General features: G+C 41.0%; 1 protein-coding gene across 1 annotated transcript in view; it reads right to left on the minus strand.

Annotated features, from left to right (window-relative positions):
* Nucleotides 1-1,073, minus strand: part of megf10 (multiple EGF-like-domains 10) — a 174,420-nt gene extending 173,347 nt beyond the window's left edge. The window contains exon 1 of the mRNA XM_063049090.1: nucleotides 798-1,073. The gene's annotated coding sequence lies outside the window, so the exon portion shown is untranslated. The remainder of the gene's footprint in view (nucleotides 1-797) is intronic.
* Between the last annotated feature and the right edge of the window lie 12,560 nt (nucleotides 1,074-13,633).

The raw sequence follows: 13,633 nt of genomic DNA on the forward strand, positions 1-13,633 counted from the left end.
CATCTCCACTAACTTGCAGGACCGCGCTACTGCATTTAGTTTGGTGAAAGGATGCATTTTACATGGACTACGAAGGCAGTTGTTCACACCGGTTCCCCCAGCTAACCACATTCGATATGTGGTTACCACAATCCGGTAGCACGCCCCCGGAGTGCGCGTGCACGAGGAGCAGGCACAGACTGCAGAACGGGCACAGTGCAAGTACCCCTCCAGTACCCGCGCTCACGGCCAAGTCTTTCGATAAGATGTCCCAAACAGTAGCAATAACTTTATAGACATAATCAAAGCCGTTCTGACTTGCCTCACTGTAGCACGTCTCTCTTTTGATGTTAAATTTTGGCAAATTATAAATTAAGATTACGATGTCGGGATATAACAGCCCTTGCGGATGGGGGTAGTGAAATTACAAAAACGAATACACTCTCTTTCCACTCCAAAACAAAGTATAGTTGTGTTTTGTTTGATTCTTTGCACAAAATCAACCTGACCCGTTATTGCTTTGGTAAAACTTACTTCCAAACTGGCGCTGCCGCAATTACATCGGTTTAGGATTTTACATTAAAACCAAACTCGGTTTAAAATATCTTCCAAACGTTAACCCAAGAGAAAAGGGAATGTTTTGATTTTCCCGAGATTAAAATAAAAACATGCAAATCCTAGAGTACTTGTGGGAGGAGAAATACGCCCATTGTGCAAAGAGAGAGGTACTTTCACTTTCAAACGAAATAAAACCCGCAAAAGTAAATACCTACTAACGAGTAGTTCCAGGTAGTTTTTACTGAGAATTGTAAACATACCTCAACATGGGCAGCTTGCTGTTGGTTTCTCAAGACCGTTCAGCTAGATTGGGTGCATTAAGTCCTTCTGTATTCTGGTTTCTAAACCCAGAGGCTTAAAAAAAAGATGAATTTGGTCACAAGATTTTTGTTCTCAGTACAAAGGCTCCGTTAACATTGGCACTATTCGGATCCTTTAATACTACTACTCCCTCCTCCTCCTGCTTTCAGCCGATTGCTACGCGGTGCAGACAGTCCGGTCTTTTTACTGTAACTTTCCTCTCCCGTAACAAACACAAACTTCGCTGCCGCTGAGTGATAACAGCTCGTCAGCGCGGCCAATGGCATGCGCCGTTCGCTGGCGAGCTCCAGACTCACTCCACCGGCTAGCACCTGTTAATGAATGGGACATCATCACACACGCCCCCGCTTTTACCTCGTTTACAACAGTGAAGAAACTTCTTGGATGCATCTCAGTGCTCTAAAAGAGACGCAAAAGGCAAATATTTTATAAATAAGGAGAGGCTGGGTTATTCGAATGGCAAAGTATCACATATTTAATAACACAATGACTCCCCTTTCCCGAGGGTGAAAAGGAAATAAAGTATACTTTTGGAGACTCCAAGAGACTACCGATGCTGGAGGAACTGATATTGACAGGTCGAGCAGCATCTGTGGAAGGAAAGGAAACATCCGCGGCTCAGATCGAAACTTATCAAATTAAATATTAATATAATCACCACATAATTGTCAAATGGAAGTTTCTCATTAACTGAGTAAGGTGACGTGACGTGCTCCATCTCCAAGACCACAGGCTGGATTCCCTCGGCAAAGTGGTGCTTTTCCAGAGAACCTGGCAAATTTTAACGCTGGATGAAAGATACTTACCGTTTCACTATCTTTTGGGAAAGGAATTAGCCCTCAGACGAAAAAAAGAACAGAGCCAAATTCAGGAGTAAAAATAACAAAAACTTATCGGTGTTTCAGTGGTCCAGTGACAACAGACTTTAACTTCACTGAGAGATTGGACTGGACTGGATAGACGGAGTCTGTGTGCTCACATCTCCTTAATAAGATGCTCATGAAATATTCCAGTAAGGGTTGCAGTCATTCAACCAGTATAGGGAATTTGTTTTTGCTCTTTGATAGGTATTAATTAAAGCCTAACCACCTCTCTGGTAGTTAACTGTTACAGGTGTGAAGTATTGTGCTTTCAACTTTTAGTTGTTGCTGGAATATTTGAGGAAAAAAGTTTATGAGCTACATTTTTGGCATCTTTTTGGTGCTCTCTATATCCAAACTTTGATTCTTATGTATTTCAATTTCTGTATAAAACTTGAGGATGAATTTAATATTCTAATCAAACTCTACAAGGACTCTTCTGTTTGAATGGTTAAAGAGACACTCAGTTGTCTTGTCCCATCCGCTGCATGATCACCTGGCTTGGATTACTAATTTCTACCAGTCCCAATTTAAAAGCCTGAAGTAAATCTGTGAGTGTGATGATCGTTTCATGTTCTGTATTTGATGCTGAACTTTTCCAGCCCATGAAATATATATTTTAGGAACAGATTTTTCAAGTTCAGAGATTCAAAGTACATTTATTATCAATGTACATACGCAGTATACAACCCTGAGATTTGTCTTCCCACAGACAGCCATGAAACAATTAAAACCATGGCACCTGTTCAAAGAAAAACATCAAACCCTCAACACACACACACACACACACACACACACACACAAGAAGAATGAATCGTGCAAAAGGGACGAAAAAAACAAGCAAAAACACAGAATATAAAACATCAAACCACAAAGTCATCAAAACAGTCCGGGAATGTTCAGTTTCAGCTCAGTTCAGTTCAATCCAGCACCACGTCGTTTGTTGACTACAGGCCACAGAGCCAATGCACCAACATTAAAATCACACAAAATAGCAACAAAAAAGGAGCAACCAGAAATCACTGAAACATGAACTACAGAGCCCAATGTACCAACCACCTCAATTCAATCTTGCCCATGACCGGAGACTCTGGCTGCAATGAGCCAAAGGGGAGGGAGAGACTGATCAAATGCAGACACCTTCCTCTGGGAGCAGAGAGTGAGAGAGAGAGACCAATCACTCAGAGGCAGACACCGCTGACCATGCACTCAGCCTCATTGAGTTCAATCTTCCTCGATGTTTTAATCGGCGAAATCAGCAAGAAGTGTTGATCTTGGGCTCGCACCCCATCTTCAGGCTGCACACCTCGCTCAAAATCTCACCAAGCTGTTTCAGAGACAGCACAGCATCAGGTTGCTCAATTAACCCGAAAGCACACCTTCAAAATGTAGATCACAGGCTCCAATAATAGCAGAATCATATTTGATAGAAGAAGAAAAAGTAAAAAAAGTGAAAGAAGTAGTGGTTGCATGTTTGCTGGTGACATCTTCTCTTGACTGGAGTGGATAATGCAATCACTGAAAGCGTAAGTAACAAATGGTTGTGAGTAACCGCAATTTGAAAGACCCTAAAGCCAGGCAATTTTGAGCAATTGTAACACTAATTGTTAGCGCACTGTAGAGAGGAATGACTGAAGTATGCAAAGATTTACATCAATAGGTTGTTAATTTGCAGGCAGATCTGAAAGTAAAGAGCTGGCATTCTTGTATAAAATGATAAAATGTTGTCCTCTGAGTAATAATGACAGAATTTCATTATGAAACAGAACTTATTACAGACCCCCAAATGAAAATCTTGCAATCTTGGTGGTGAGATTTTCTTCTTTCAGAAAACCCACTGTTATTCAAAGGGATCCCTAGAATCCAGCAGCTGTGATATCAGAATCAGTGTCAGCAGTACAATGTAATACATAATAATAAAAAATATGAATTACAGTAAGTATATGTATACTAGTTAAATTAAATAAGTCGTGCAAAAAAAATTTTAAAGTCTTGAGGTTGCGTTCATGGGTTCAATGTCCATTCAGAAATAGGATGGCGAGTGGAAGAAGCTGTTGCTGAATCATTGAGTGTGTGTCTTCAGGCTCCAGTATCTCCTCCCTGATGGTAGCAATGGGAACAGGGCATAGCCTGGGTGATGGGGGTCCTTAATGATGGATGCCACCTTTTCGAGATTTTGCTCCTTGAAAATGTCCTGGATACTATGGAGTTTAGTGCCCATTATGGAGCTGACTGAGTTTACAACTCTCTTCAGCTTATTTCAACCCTGTGTATGATATCCCTCTCACATACCAGATGATAATGCAACCAGTTAGAATGCTCTCCACAGTACATCTGTAGAAATTTGTGAGTGTCTTTGGTGACATACCAAATCTCCTCAAACTCCTAATGAAATATAGCTATTGTCGTGCCTTCTTTGGAATTGCATCACTATGTTGGGCCCAGGATAGATCGTCTGGGCACCTAATGTTGTTCTCAGAGAGAGAAAACCAGGAAGTGAAAGGCACAACTGTAATGTCAGGTTTACTATTAGACATATAAATAAATATGATTAAAGTAGAAAATCAAAAATACTAAATAACCTATAAAAGATTTTTGTTTAAAAGTCTTTTTAATTCAAAATAATTTGCTGTTACAAAACAAACAATTAGTTTTCAGGATTATTTTGCCAAGCCTTAATCAATCACAGATTAATATTCATTAAAGCCCATTCTTGATATTTCTTTGCGTTTTACAGTACAAATTGTTTATCAGTTCCTTGACTGGCATAGAGTAAATTGTGGATGTACAATGAATTACTCACAGTCATATTTTGATTCCCATTCCAATTACCAAAGTGTGGACATCCCAAAGTTGTTGTTAGTTTCAAGCATGATGATACCAGGCACTGCTCTGCTAATCTACACAGATATGTTGTTATGTCTCTAAACAGAGAATGATCACCAACTTCAGTTCTCCTTCTGATATGACAAAATGTATATAATGATCCTTTGTATTATTTAATTGTAATTCATCTAGCTGCTTGTGATCAGGATGTGAATCACTCTGCTGTTGGAATACTTATGTCACTTCTCTGTTAGCTTTGTAGAAATGGCAGTAACTCCCCATGTGTACCTTGAAATTGGGGCATCTGCATGTTAATAATCATCACAGATTTAAATACCATATTAACAGTGGAATAATGATTGCTAATCACATACTTGACCCGGTAAATGAGAACCGAGACTGCAGTCCCTTTAATTATCCAGGGTGTTAACCTATTATTTTTACATTATTACATATGCAATTGGCAATGATGAGAGCCTACTTGATGTAACAACTTTATTATCAGACATGCTCAATGGCTGAGATCTGGGTGTATGAACCATGTAGAGTTTGAGGGGATATCATCTCACTGAAGGACAGCCCCTCTGGGTTCACAAATTAGTAAGACTAGAGTTCAAGACCCAGTGTTTGAGATCCTTTCATCAGCCAGCCCAGAGTTCGTGGCCTAGTATTCAGAGATTAGTGGGGCCGATGGCAAGGATCCAGGCCTAAGGGTCAAACTGGAAGTCCTGAAGTCGAGGTCCATTGGCCAGAGCCCCAAGTCTGTGAACCTCTGTGAGTCCGCTGGAGTAGTTGAAGTCTACAAGTCCGAGTCCTAATCTAAGTCCGCTGGAGGCTGGAGGCCAAAGAAGACGGCCTGTCCGGGGGTTAGAGTACTGTGTATGTGTGTGGGTAGGAGGGAGGAATGCGGCTTGTGCTGCTGTTGTTGTTTTGTCGCTTGTTGTATTCAGTGCTGTTCTGCCAAGCATCGTGGATATGCTATGTTGCCATCGGAGTGTGTGGTGACACTTGCAGGCCGCCCCTGCATATACTCAGGTGCATTAGTTGTTAATGCAAATAAGAAGTTTTGATATACATGTGATAAATAAACTTCAATCTTGAAGTTTCATGTAATATTTACACAACGTTGTCATTTGTTACAATTATGGCATCTTCCCACATATTACCCAGCAATATAGATATGCCCTATTCTATATTTTATTTATTAATTCTATCTTCAGCTCCTTGTGAGATTGTCCTCGATTACAATGACAATCTCACAACCTTGGGTAGGTGTAATATTGCTTTAGATTAGACTAGAGGTGGTAACAGATGTGCTAACCATTTTCAGAAAAGAATGTCAGTACTCCATATTCACTTACACAAAAAAATATAATTAAGAATGTTTTTTGAAGATGGGAAGAAAATAAAATAGAGACAAATTGTAACTTGGAGGAAAGGATAAGTACTTGCAGACTGACATCTAGCAAACATTGGGGCAAATTTCAGTTTTTGGAAAACTAAATAAAGAAGAAGCAAAGCCAATTCATCATGAACAGTCAATCTGATGGATTAGTGTTACAAACAACTATCTCTATTTTCATCTCACTTGAAATGTCTTTCTGTGCTTTTGTGTATCAGGAATTGCTTGGGTAAATTTCTGAATGAGTCAACATTTTCTGAATTAATTGCTGCTTCTTTGTCTTAAGAACAGAACAAGCTGCAGATTTTCTATCCACCAGCAAGTTAAGAATGAAAACACAAAGGCATCTGCTGTGAACTTCTTCATAAAGATAGCTGACAAAATCGCTGTATCTAATTTCAATTGTACTTCACAACATTAATTCATTTTCATACCTTGTGTCATCATAACAAATGCACCATTTTATACACCACAAAGAAAGAAAGAGAGAAAAAAAAATTGGATGGACACTAGTCTCTGTGCTTATAGTTTTAAATGGCTTTAATATTAATTCCTAAATTCTGGAATTCGCTCCTTATGTCTCTCTGCCTTTCCCTCCTTCCAGATATGCCTCAAAACTATTTGACAAATCTTTTGGTCATCTATCCCCATGTCTCCTCTCATGGCTCAGGCAATTTTTTTCCCCTATAGACCATTGGCTCTGTGCAGAGGTTCCAAGTTTGTCAGCTTGAACTGCCATTTGATGCCTATGAGATCTCACTTGTACTTCCTGTAAAGCGCCCGAGTCTCCCAATCAGGCAAAATGATACTGGGTTTGTTTACATAATAATATAAGAAATAAAAACCCTCAAGTCTGCACCACCAAAAATCAAGACTACAGTTAATATTTTTATCTCAGCCCTACATTCATTCCCCTATCACCATTATGTATTGGTCTCCTCAAGTCAGGGCATTGTTATCTCACTGAGCAATGTACAATCCAAAACAAAACACGAAGTTGAAATGTAATTGCTAAAGAATTCTGCAACATTACAATAAGGAAGTAGTTAAAACACAGTTTACAAGCCTGTAAGAAAGACCCATTAGCTGTTGAATGTTTGATCAAAGTGAATGTTAATAATATAATGAGGACAAATCATAGTGGATGGCACAATGCCAACAAACACCACAGAATAATGGAACTCATTACACCATGACCACAACAAAACACTACACATATCATAAGCAGAGACACAAAGCTCTGCAGATTCAAAGGATTCAAGTACATTTATTAGCAATGTATATATGCAGTATACAACCCTGAGATTCATCTTTTCCACAGGCAGCCACAAAAGAAAGCCATGGGAACCATTCAAAGGTAAAACATCAACCCCCCCGCCGTGCAAAAAAACAACAAATTGAGCAAATGGACACAAAGACATCAACCCCATCCCACACAAAAAAAACGCACAAACGGCCTCAAGAGCATCAACTTCCCATGTGCAAAAAAAAATTGCGCAAAGTGCAACAAGAAAGAATGAGTGAAAACACAGAAAATAAAACACAAAATCAAAGGAGTCCATATTCAGTTCAGCTCAGTGCTTAGCAGTCCAGTGAGGGAGAGGTAGATACTGCAGATAAAAAATATACATTTCTTTTTCCTATCTCAGTGTAGTCTTTAATTGTAACAAATGGCAATCCTTGAGCCTTAAATTGATTATGGACTGATGACGCTGTAAATTTCCTATAGCCATTTTTTACAATTAAAGACTACACTGAGATAGGAAACAGAAAAAAGAAATGAATATTTTTATGCCTTCATTGATGATAATTTCTGCCAGATATAGATGCCATATTATTGATTAGTGAAAGTAAATGGTAACAATAATATAAATATTTAGGAATATTTAGGGAAATGTGGGAAATGTTGGCAGCCTCTTTTGAGTAACAGACAATGAGTGTACAACAGAAAGCCTCTTATCCGGTCTACTGTATCACCTCCAGAGACTGAGAGAATTTAAATAACAGGAGATCACGAAGTATAAGCATCAGAATCAGAATCAGTTTTATTATAACCGGCATGTGTCATGAAATTTGTTAACTTAGCAGCAGCAGTTCAATGCAATACATAATATATAAGAAAAAAAGCAAAATAAAATAATAAATAAATAAATTACAGTATACATATATTAAATAGATTAAAATCATGCAAAAAACAGAAATATTATATATTAAAAAAGTGAGGTAGTGTCCAAGGGTTCAATGTCCATTTAGGAATTGGATGGCAGAGGGGAAGAAGCTGTTGCTGAATCGCTGAGTGTGTGTCTTCAGGCTTCTGTACCTCCTACCTGATGGTAACAATGAGAAAAGGGCATACCCTGAGTGCTGGAGGTTCTTAATAATGGACGCTGCCTTTCTGAGACACCGCTCCTTGAAGATATCCTGGGTACTATGTAGACTAGTACCCAAGATGGAGCCGACTAAATTTACAACCCTCTGCAGCTTCTTTTGGTCCTGTGCAGTAGCCCACCCCCACCCACCCCATACTAGACTGTGATGCAGCCTGTCAGAATGTTCTCCATGGTACATCTATAGAAGCTTTTGGGTGCATTTGTTAACATACCAAATCTCTTCAAACTCCTAATGAAGTATAGCCACTGACTTGCCTTATTTATAACTGCATCAATATGTTGGGATCAGGTTATTGTCAGTGATCGTGACATCCAGGAACTTGAAGCTGCTCACTCTCTCCACTTCTGATCCCTCTATGAGGATTGGTATGTGTTCCTTCGTCTTACCCTTCCTGAAGTCCACAATCAGCTCTTTTGTCTTACTGATGTTGAGTGCCAGGTTGTTGCTGCGACACGACTCCACTAGTTGGCATATCTCGCTCCTGTACGCCCTCTCGTCACCATCCGAGATCCTACCAACAATGGTTGTATCATCGGCAAATTTATGGATGGTATTTGAGCTATGCCTAGCCACACAGTCATGTGTATATAGAGAGTAGAGCAGTGGGCTAAACACTCACCCCTGAGGTGTGCCAGTGTTGATAGTCAGCGAGGAGGGAATGTTATCACCAATCTGCACAGATTGTGGTCTTCTGGTTAGGAAGTCGAGGATCCAATTTCAGAGGGAGAGACAGAGGCCCAAGTTCTGCAACTTCTCAATCAGGATTGTGGGAATGATGGTATTAAATGCTGAGCTATAATCGGTGAACAGCTTCCTGACATAGGTGTTTGTGTCCAGGTGGTCTAAAGCTGTGTGATGAGCCATAGGAACTATAAAGGGTGAAATAAACATAGAAAATGTTGGAACTACTCAGATGGTCAGGCAGCAGCTGTGGGGATAGAAAGAGAATTAACAGCTCAACAGAGTCGATTTTCATCATAATTAGAAAAGGTTAGAAAGCAAATCCGTTAAGTTGCAAAGTGGTGGAGAGAACAAAGGAATTGTCTGTGATGTGATGGCAATCAAGTGGAAATGAATGATTTGCATAATGATGGTGCTGGCTGAGAGAATCTGTACTGGAAACCCTGTAGGAGGTGTAGTAAATGGTGCACCTGCTACCTCTGTGCATCCTGTAACAAATGTTTGCAGATTTGGAGGCAATGGCTGAATAAGCTAAGTGAGACACACTGCAATTATGCCTCATTAATGGGGGTAGACATGAAAGCACAGGGTAGTAGACAGTTTTTTTGTGCAACAGGATACCACAAAATGGTATCCAGTCAATGAAATACATTGCAAATACAACCCCATGCAGGTAGTTGCTCTAACATATATTCTCTTGAGTTCAACTTGAACCCACTTGAATGGAGTAACACTAGTCAAAACTCACGGAGTAATTTAACTGAACGTTTGTTATAGTGCATATGATACTGTGTGCATTCTACTCTGCACCATTTCTCTTTACCTTGAAATATTACTCACGGTGCACCCCATGTCCGGGTGATTTGAAACAGTGATCACTCTGAGTCATCTGTCCTCGTGTATTAGGGGTGAATCCAGTCCATCACTTCTTCACAAGTTTGCCCAGAACCATCCTTATTCTACTAAGCAAAAGAATCACACCCATGGCAATTTGGTTTGACACAATCCCACTTTTATATCAATCTTGTTTATTTGGTGAGAGTCTGTTCCTTCTCTCTTCAATGTCAGTGAATTAGTCTATTGCTGTCCCAGAGGAAGGCGATCTGTTTAATGCTTTGACCTTTGTCAAACAGAAATGTCTTAATGGGAAGTTTTCTAGGTTTATCAAGAAGACACAAGAGACTGCAAATGCTGCAAAATAAACTGTTGGAAGAACTCAGTTGGTCAATTGGTGAAAGGAAACTCCAATTTCTACTCTATAGATCGTGGAATAGTTCTTACAGATAGAGAATGAGAAATGTAACACAATCACCTAAAAAAGGAAAGAGAGCAAAGACAAGAAACTGTAAACTAGTTATCAGTAATAGAGAAAATAACTGACTATTATGAAGGATTAGATACCAGGACACAAAGAAAATGGTTAACCTTTTGAAAGGAGATTAGTGTCCAACAAACCTGCAGTTTTACGTTTGAAGATGTAATTGGCTGAATAGATAAGAGAGACTTAGAGTTTTAGAAAGCTATTGATAGCTATTGATAAAGAAGGAGAATCCTATATGCAGGCTGACAATAAACAGGGAAGACATAAAACAAGTACAGAACCTTTGCTGCTTAGGAAGCTGGATGACATCAGATGGCAGGTGCGACTTGGACATCGAAAGAAGAATAGGGATGGCAAAAGATACCTTTACAAGAATGAAGAGTATACTGACCAATACTAGAATAGGCATGACAACCCGCCTCAGAGTATTGAAATGTTACATTTATCCAGTTATGTTATATGGCTTGAATGTTGGACAATATCTAGTAACATGAGGAAACGAATTATAGCAGCAGAGATGTGGCTTTTGAGGAGGATGCAAAGAATATCATGGATGAAACGAATACCTAACAAGGATGTCATGAACAGAGCAAACACAAAAAGAGAAATAATGTATGAGATCATGAAAAGGCAACGTAACTCCATTGGACATGTGATTAGGAAAGAGGAGTTAGAATGCACGGTAGTTATGGGAAAGGTTGAAGGGAAGAAAGCAAGAGGAAGACAGACAAATGATGATGGAGACAGCAGCCAGAGAACTGGAAATGAATACCAATGAATTGATCCACTTGACCTGAAACAGGAGTGTGTGGGCCACGGCAGTCAAAGCTCAAATTGGGCATGGCACCTGATGATGTTGATGATTGATAACTTCCATGTAAATAGTTGCTGCAGAAAAGTGAAGTACTTTGTATTAAGAATATCATATTGGCTTGGAGTGAAACTTGGTTGTCAGTCAGGGACATGATAGGAATAAATCAGTCTTTGGGGAAGAGGAGGACAGTAAACAGAGGGACACCATCGAAATAGTGCTTAGGTTATTTATTATATTTAGCTGTGAGTTAGATGACAAAATCCTACCTTGGCACTTCACCGTGGAGTAGGAGTGACACTGGACGAACATCAGCAAAGTACGGCGGAGATTCATTCTCTGGCAAGTCTAACCTAGCCGTGAAGGTGATGTTCCATCCGTATACTACCAGACTAGATCTAGTAGTAGGGTTGTGGCTAGCTAAGTCAAGGAAGTAAGCATGCCTTTGCTAGGTTATGTCTCTTCAGGCAAAGGCTGCACCCAACGAGGACGCCGGCAGCAGAACGTCTGATGGTGTCTGTGGCAGATGAATCCAAAAGGGTCAATGGAACAGCCACCTTGGTGGCATGTGGAGGAACCAGAGTGCTGGTCAACGGATGGCATCACTAGACTAGTTAGTTGTCACTGCGGCAGCTTCCTTATCCGCTAAGTCTGTTACACTCCTGTGTACCACTTAGCATCAGATCTGGAAGCCCAGAGAGGCTGTATGGTGGGGGCACGACACCGTCTGCCTTATTACTGTGCAAGGCGTGAGAAACAGTCGACATCGAAATCAATGGACAGCCGAAGAAGAAGAGTTAGATGAGGATCTGAGTATAATAGTTTCCTGGCAATAACATATAGAATGACATTATGAATTATGAGGAGGATGTAAGAAGGCTCTATGGCAATGATTGAGTGAGTGGGCAAAAACATTGCAGATGCAGTGAGGTTATCCCAGGATAATCAAGGACACGACCCACCCAGCCAACACACTTTTCGTCCCTCTTCCCTCCAGGAGAAGGCTCAGGAGCTGAAAACTCATACGGCCAGATTTGGGAACAGCTTCTTTCCAACTGTGATAAGACTGCTGAACTGATCCTGAACAACAGGAATTCTGCAGATGCTGGAAATTCAAGCAACACACATCAAAGTTGCTGGTGAACGCAGCAGGCCAAGCAGCATCTATAGGAAGAGGCGCAGTCGACGTTTCAGGCCGAGACCCTTCGTCAGGACTAACTTCGTTAGATTGGAAAGTGCCAATGTACAAAGGGACTTCATTGCACATGAAAACTAATCACTGTAAGTAAATATGAATGTGCAGCAAGCAATTAAGAAGCTAAATGGCAGGAAGATGTTCTGTGTACTGGAGCAAAGGTGTCTTGTTGCAGTGGTACTCAGGTGTTGCCTTCATGAGGTAACTCTTTGGAGTACTCTGTGTATTTTTGGTTCCATTTCCAAGGAAAGTATACCCTTGCAGTAAAGGGAGCGAAGCAAAAGTTTGCCTGAGTGTGTCATGGTCTGGTCCATGAAATCCGCATTCCCGTCCATGGTCTGGTCTAGGTTCCTTATTCCAGGTTTTCCAGTTTTCCCCAGTTTCTGTTGAGGCAGCTTGTGCGCTGGCTTCCTAAATACCTTCAGGACTCAGCCTCTGGCTGCTGGTTTGTTCCTGTCCATACCTCCTGTCTGAATCCCTTCTGTTCCCCTGCCTTCTGTTGCCTTGCCTACACTGCTGTAAAGTTCCATTGCTGGAGCAAGACAAGGAACTGTCTATTGTTGTTTTGAACTGTCTCTATGTCCATGCCTTTGCTAGGTAGGTTTGGCTGTTTGCTGCTACCTATTGTTGGGATCTGTCTTTGTGTCCTTGCATTTGCTAGATAGGTCTGGCTGTTTGCCACTACCTAGTGTTGGGAACTGTCTGTATCCATGCCTTCACTAGGTAGGTCTGGCTGTTTGCTGCTACCTAGTGTTGGGAACTGTCTGTGTCCATGCCTTTGTTAGGTAGGTCTGGCTGTCTGCTGCTGCCTTGTGTTGGAAACTGTCTTGTTGTATTCTGTATTCTGTGTAATGAGTCCTGGCCCTATGTTTTGTCTCTCCCTTGACCAGGGCTCTACATTCTTGTCTCTCCCTTGACCAGGGCTCTGCCTTCCTGTCTTGTCCAGTCCTAGCCATAATCTAAGAACCTTGTCCTGTCCAAGCTATGGCTTTGTGTTCTTGTCTTGTCCATGTGTCTCGCCCAGCCCAGGAGTACCTTGCCCAGCCCAGTGCTGGGGTTCCCTTGTCCTGTCCAGGAGTCTTACATCCAGTCCTGTTGCCTCTCCTTGTCCTGTAGCCACATCTTGTCCTCGCCTAGTTCTGGAGTCCAGGTTCTGGGTCCTTGCCCAGACTCTGGCTTGGAGTCCATGTCCAGGCTCCTAGTTCCAAGTTCCATGTCCTGGTTCTGCTATCCTAGTCAAGTCCTAGCCCAGGCCCTGTATCCTTGTCTCATCCAGGGCCTATGTCAT

This window comes from Mobula hypostoma, chromosome 5 (assembly GCF_963921235.1).
Source record: "Mobula hypostoma chromosome 5, sMobHyp1.1, whole genome shotgun sequence".
In the NCBI taxonomy this organism is placed as follows: domain Eukaryota; kingdom Metazoa; phylum Chordata; class Chondrichthyes; order Myliobatiformes; family Myliobatidae; genus Mobula; species Mobula hypostoma.